This window comes from Lycium barbarum, chromosome 8 (assembly GCF_019175385.1).
Source record: "Lycium barbarum isolate Lr01 chromosome 8, ASM1917538v2, whole genome shotgun sequence".
NCBI classification, from domain to species: Eukaryota; Viridiplantae; Streptophyta; class Magnoliopsida; order Solanales; family Solanaceae; genus Lycium; species Lycium barbarum.
In genome coordinates, this window is record NC_083344.1 from 120,979,293 (window position 1) to 120,986,539 (window position 7,247).

Below are 7,247 nucleotides of genomic sequence, written 5' to 3' on the forward strand. Positions count from 1 at the left end.
GTTGATTTTGGACGAGTTAAATTCTCGGGTTGGCCTATTTATAGGGGAAATGCTGCCGAATTTCCTGTAGAATTTTCGTGTTGGTTTGGAATAAATTGCTCAAGTGCCTATAACTAATGTGTGATATTCATTGGCATATTTGTAGACCTTGGGGAGCCCGAGGCGTAGATTGGGATTAATTTTAGATTGGCTAACTTGGAGTGTGTACGAGGTATGTAAAACCCAATCCTTCTTTCTTTTGGCATGCCTTAGTTTTCAATAGGCTAGATTATAAGCCTTGAGGAAAATCCTAAGATTCGAAATTCGAGCATGTTATGATCCTTATATATACTCCTTGGCACTCTTATGGTGTATGATTTGATGAAATATGAACCATTATGTCTTTGAAATAATCGTTTTCCGAACTTTGCATAGAAAGGTTTCACTTTAAAGAATTTCGTAATTTTTGAATGCCATATCTTTTGCATAAAGGCTCGGATTGCTCCAATATTTTTATAGGAGTTTGCATGATGTATAATGAGTATGTTTTCCATAGGCGGGCCCGACTCGGGCAATACCCGTCCGTGGGTCCCGCGACTTTCCTTTATGTAATTCGGAGATTTTTTGGAAGAATTTGGTATGACTATTATTTTGATTTTCAAGTATGATCATTTTATCGATGTTTGAGTTCATGATAATGATTTTATGCATATGACTACTCACGGCTCTACTCGTGCATTCTGTTACATCTTTCGCCGAGTCCCGGGCCGATTCTGTTGTCGTGCGCGCTTTGATGTACTCCGGAGTTATGCTGTGTTTATGATTTACCGAGCCATTCGTTAGATGGCCAGGTTCCACGTATATTTGGGGTTATGCTGTGTATGGCGTTATGCTGTGTTATGATATGTGACGGGGATACGGAGATTCAAAACCTTTCTGGTGTTATGCTGTGTTATAGCGCCATTGACGGGCGGGCGACCATATTCTTCTGTACCCTATGCATGACTTATATTTTGAAAATTAAACATTTTGATATATATTGGATTTGTACTTATTTTCTGTACTACTATTTCGTTTATGCCTCAGATTTGCTTCTGTATCTTCTGCTTTGCATACTCAGTACATATTTCGTACTGACCCCCTTTCTTCGGGGGGCTGCGTTTCATGCCCGCAGGTACAGACGCACAGTTTGGTGATCCACCAGTTTAGGACACCCTCTTTTGCTGTTTGGAGTGCTATTCTCATTCCAGAGCCTACATTTTGGTATATATGTTCGTTTGTTACATATATATATATATTTGTTCAGGGGTACGGCGGGGCCCTGTCCCGCCATATGTTTCGATTGGTCTGTTTAGAGGTCTGTAGACGTATTTGTGGGTGTGTGTGCCTACTTCTGTTCAGATGTGTTTGTATGATCCTATTCGCTATGGCGGCCTTGTCGGCGTGCATTCGTATATGTTTTGGGGCCGTTGAGCCATCTGATAGCCTTGTCGGCTTTTGATATATATATATATATATATATATATATGGTTGTGTTGTAATGCGTTTGAGACAATTTGATATAATTTAAGGCAGCGTGTGACAATTGTGCCAGTATATGCTATTTGTATGTGATTCGGATTGGATAAGTATGTTCGGGTGCCCAATTCGGGCACTAGTCACGGCCTACGGGGTTGGGTCGTGACAGAAGTGGTATCAGAGCGGTTGTCCTCGGAATGTCTACAGACCGTGTCTAGTAGGGTCTTGTTTATCGGTGTGTTGTGCACCACATCTATAAACAGGAGGCTACAGGACATTTAGGGTGTTTCCTTTCTTTGAATCTTAGATCGTGCGATAGAGCTGTGCTATTAGGATGACTCTGTTCTGATCAGTTGTTGTGTTTTTTTTCAGTGATGCCTCCGAAAAAGGCAACAGCTGCCTAGAAGGACAAGTCAGTAGCAGCCGGAGAGACTAGACGGGCTCAGAAAGTTACTCGGACCCTTGCTCAGATTATGCGTGATACTGCGCCCCGGCCAACAGACTCTGCTACGTCTTCATCATCAGAGGAGTCTGAAGCACCAGCCGCTTCCACTATGGATCAGCGGGCGGCTTCACCGTTAGCTCCAGAGACTCTGGCGCCCGAGCCTCCAGCTCCTCGGCCAGGGGCGGAGGATAGGACGTTGAGGGAGGCAGTGCAGTTATTGACTACTTTGGTAGCGGGACAGGCTCGTAGACGCGGGCTGAGAGGTGATGATGATGATGATAGGCGTGATAGCCTGAGGGTTCGTGATTTTCTGACATGTGGTCCCCCAGAGTTTTTCGGGTCTAAGCCCGAGGAGGACCCCCATGACTTCATTCGGGGGATGCGGCGTTCATTATATCTGGTCAGGGCTTCAAAGACCGAGTCCGTTGAGTTGGCTTCGCACAGACTACGAGATGTTGTTGCCAATTGGTATGAGTCTTGGGAGCTGTCCAGGGGTGAGAGTGCTTCCTCAGCTACTTGGGATGAGTTTGTGACTGCTTTTCTCCGCCACTTTTTTCCCCCAAAGTTACCGCGGGCGCGGGTTGACAGATTCTTGCTGTTGCAGCAGAGAGGCCGGAGTATTCGCGAGTATAACCTAGAGTTTAATTCTCTGGCTCAATATGCACCTGCTATAGTAGCGGATATGGATGACCGGATGCACCGGTACGTGATTGGATTGGACCGCTACCTGATTGACAGTTGCATGGCGATGGCGTCACAGACTGATATGGATATCGCCCGGTTATAGGCCTATGCTCAGGGTATGGAGGACCGACACAGGGCCGATTATGCTGGTAGGGATCGAGACAGGAGGCCGCCCAAGAGGGCCAGGTCCACAGGGTATTCTGGAGATTCTCGAGGCGGACAGCCTCAGCAGCAGCCGTCAGGCCGATATTTTCCTCCGTCAGGCCGGGGTACACAGTCAGCCGGCAGACGATTTGACAGTGCAGGACCATCTGGGGCCGGTCAGAGTTCCAGAGCATCAGGTTCCCAGACAGCCAGAGGTTCCAGCCAGTCCAGACCACCCAGGCCCCGTTGTTCTTATTGCGGGAAATCACACCCAGGGGAGTGCTATCGAGCTACTGGAGCCTGCTTTTCTTGTGGCCGTCAGGGCCATGTTATGCGTGATTGTCCGATGGCGAGTGGTTCCGGTAGTGCAGTTCAGCCGACGGGATCAACCGCAGGTTCATCTTCTACTCCCTCAGTTATGCGCCCTGCGGGGCGAGGTATGCCGGCACAGGCGGGCCGCGGTCGAGGCCGTGGCAGTGGTTCAGGTTCTAGCGGTCCATCGAACCGCATATATGCATTGGCTAGCCGCCAAGATCAGGAGGCTTCGCCAAATGTTGTTACAGGTACCTTACTGGTTTGCTCCCGATCTGTATATGCACTGATTGATCCTGGTTCTACTTTGTCATATATCTCCCCGCTTGTTGCTAATGAAATTGGGATAGAATCTGAGCCGATAGAGCCTTTTGAGGTAGCTACACCTGTAGGGGATTCTATTATAGCCAGACAGGTTTATCGGGATTGTTCTGTTATTATATATGATCGTTGTACTAAAGCTGATTTGGTAGAGTTAGATATGCTGGAATTTGATGTTATTATGGGCATGGACTGGTTAGCTTCCTGTTATGCTAATGTTGACTGCCAAAAGAAGGTAGTTCGTTTCCAGTTCCCAGGGGAACCAGTTATAGAGTGGTCCGGGAGTACAGCATCGCCGAGGGGTAAGTTTATTTCATACCTCAAGGCTAAGAAGATGATTCAGAAAGGTTATATTTATCACTTGGTCCGTGTGCACGATACTACAGCCGAGACCCCTACTCTGCAGTCAGTTCCGGTTGTCAATGAATTTTCAGATGTATTCCCAGATGAGCTTCCGGGTCTTCCGCCTGAGCGGGAGATAGACTTCGCTATTGATTTGTTGCCAGATACGCAGCCCATATCTATTCCTCCGTACAGAATGGCACCGACAGAACTAAAAGAATTGAAGGAGCAGTTGAAAGATCTATTAGATAAAGGTTTCATCAGACCCAGTACATCGCCCTGGGGAGCGCCGGTATTATTTGTGAGAAAGAAAGATGGGTCGCTGCGAATGTGTATTGATTATCGGCAATTAAATAAGGTGACTATAAAGAATCAATATCCCCTCCCCCGGATTGATGACTTGTTTGATCAGTTGCAGGGTGCTAAATATTTCTCGAAGATAGATTTGCGCTCGGGGTATCACCAGGTACGGGTACGAGAGGCAGATATTCCGAAGACTGCTTTCAGGACCCGGTACGGGCATTATGAATTCAGAGTGATGTCTTTTGGGCTGACTAATGCTCCAGCGGTATTCATGGATTTGATGAATCGGGTATTCCGACCTTTCCTTGATATGTTCGTGATAGTGTTTATTGATGATATTGTGGTTTATTCACGATCAGCAGAGGAGCATTCGGATCATTTGAGAACAGTGCTTGGCACTCTTCGGCAGCAGCAATTGTATGCTAAATTTTCTAAATGTGAATTCTGGTTAACTTCTGTGGCATTCTTGGGGCATATTGTCGGAGCAGATGGTATTCAGGTTGATACGCAGAAGATTGAAGCTGTACAGAATTGGCCCAGGCCTACTACACCTACTGAGGTACGCAGCTTTTTGGGGTTGGCCGGTTATTACAGAAGATTCGTAGAGAATTTTTCTTCTATTGCGGCGCCATTAACAAAGTTAACTCAGAAGGCAGCGAAATTTCAGTGGACTGATGCCTGTGAGCGCGGCTTTCAGATGTTGAAGGAAAAAATAATTACAGCTCCAGTGTTAGCTCTTCCAGAGGGCCAGATGGGTATGTAGTTTATTGTGATGCCTCTGGTATGGGTTTGGGTTGTGTGTTGATGCAGCACGGTCGTGTCATAGCCTATGCTTCCCGACAGCTCAGACCGCACGAGAAGAATTATCCCACTCACGATCTGGAGTTAGCTGCGGTGATTCATGCTTTGAAGATTTGGCGGCACTACTTATATGGGGTCCACGTTGATATTTATACGGACCATAAGAGCCTTCAGTATATTTTCAGACAGAAAGAACTGAATTTGCGGCAGAGGCGGTGGTTAGAGTTGCTGAAAGATTATGATGTTGATATTCTATACCATCCAGGGAAAGATTATGATATGTGACGGGGATACGGAGATTCGAAACCTTTCTGGTGTTATGCTGTGTTATGGCGCCATTGACGGGCGGGCGACCATATTCTTCTGTACCCTATGCATGACTTATATTTTGAAAATTAAACATTTTGATATATATTGGATTTGTACTTATTTTCTGTACTACTATTTCGTTTATGCCTCAGATTTGTTTCTGTATCTTCTGCTTTGCATACTCAGTACATATTTCGTACTGACCCCCTTTCTTCGGGGGGCTGCGTTTCATGCCCGCAGGTGTTGACACCCAATTTTGTCCCGTCTCTCTGCCGAAATACCTATTTTACGCTTCTAATATTTTTGGAAAAAATAAAAATATATATATATATATTATGTTTACTATAATTATTAGCCTCTTATCAATGCCGCTATTGCATTATTCTATTAATTATTCTTATTACTATTACCGCATTATTAGTATTATTATTATTATTATTATTATTATCATTATCATTATTATATATTACTATTATTATAATTCATAATTTTTTATCATTTCGGCATTTTACCAGCTTACGCACACACATCACATTTATCTTTGCATAATTAAATAATAGTATTTATCTTACTGCGGATTTTCGAAATATTATTGCACGGCTATTATAACACCATATGATTTTATTACCCGAGTCTAATAATCACACATTTTTTTTGGTATTAAGTAATATTTTGTCACCCTCGGTATATTCATTAATTAAAATGGGTCTCTTATTCAAATTTAGAAGCCAAACTATTTCTTGCACTCGGTCCGTATTTTGACTTACCGAACCCCAAATCAAAGTCCGACTAACTCCTAAATATTTTTGGACTAGACCGTATTTTGTCTCAAAATTTTAGACCAGTCATTGTCTTAATTCATTAGCTATTCTTTTAATACCCGGTCTAAAAAATTGACCCGGTCCATTTATGGACCGGGTCCAGCCTATTTTCGTTCAGGATAAGGGAAACCCTTTAGGGTTTCCTTATCATATTTTTTGCCCCTCCGCCGTCTCTCTCTTCCTCTCTCTCACTCTCTCTTCCGCCTCCCCACCTCCCCATCGTCACCTTCACATCCCCACCTCCCCATCGTCACCTTCACATCTCCACCTCCCCATCGTCACCTTCACACCTCCACACCCATCACTCCACTACACCACGCGTCTGACGCCACTCCCACTATACCTCTGACACCACCCACGCCGCTGTCCTCGCCACTTCATCTTGTCTCCACCCACCTTCGTCTGACACCCCACTCCCTTCGCTCCATCTCACGCTTTCTGACATTTCCACCCACGCCTCTGCGCTCCACTCTCCTTTGTTCCCTCTCCTCTGAAACTCGAACCAAAAATCAGTCTATAAATGTGTTTTCATCATCCATTAGAAAGGGGGGATTTTTTGGGAGCTTGATTGGTGAAACCCCCAAAAGAATAGGACTTTTGGGATTCAGAAAATTCCCCCAAGAATTGAAGCCTTAAAATCGTTGAAATCCCCCTAAGAACAAGTCGTCTTTTTTACGGCAGAAATCCTCTAGAAATTAAGGGAAATTCGGAGAAATCGCAGAAATTTCCCATATAAGACATTAATTCTTTAGCTGTACTGTTCGATATCAAGTCAAAATCCACACCTTTTGTTCTGTTTCGTCCTTAGCATCTGTCTAGATTCGAAGGGTATGCAAATTCGGGGTTTTTAGTGTTTCGAAATAGATTTGAAGTGTTCGAGGTGGATCGAAAACTCGAAGCCTCATTTCGCTGCACCCGAAGAAGGTAAATACTCCTCCTTTTATTTAATTTTGGCAATTATTGCGTTTAGCATGTGCGTTGGTCAGTTATTATATGTTCATTTCAGTTCTCTGTTTGATATATGTGTGTCGATAGCTATGTCCTTTCAGTCTTATGTTAGCTTTGCTTAGTCTCTTAAGATGAGTTAGTTTAGTTAATCTGTATGTACTAGGTGTTTGTTAAAATGGGATTTGCAAATGATTTATGCACAGTGAGATATCATGTGATCCCCCTTTCTTCATCTCTGTTCATCTATGCTTAACAAAGTGGTCCCGAAATCCTTCGAATTGTTTCACACTTGGATGTTGGTCTGATTAACAGTTAGCTTT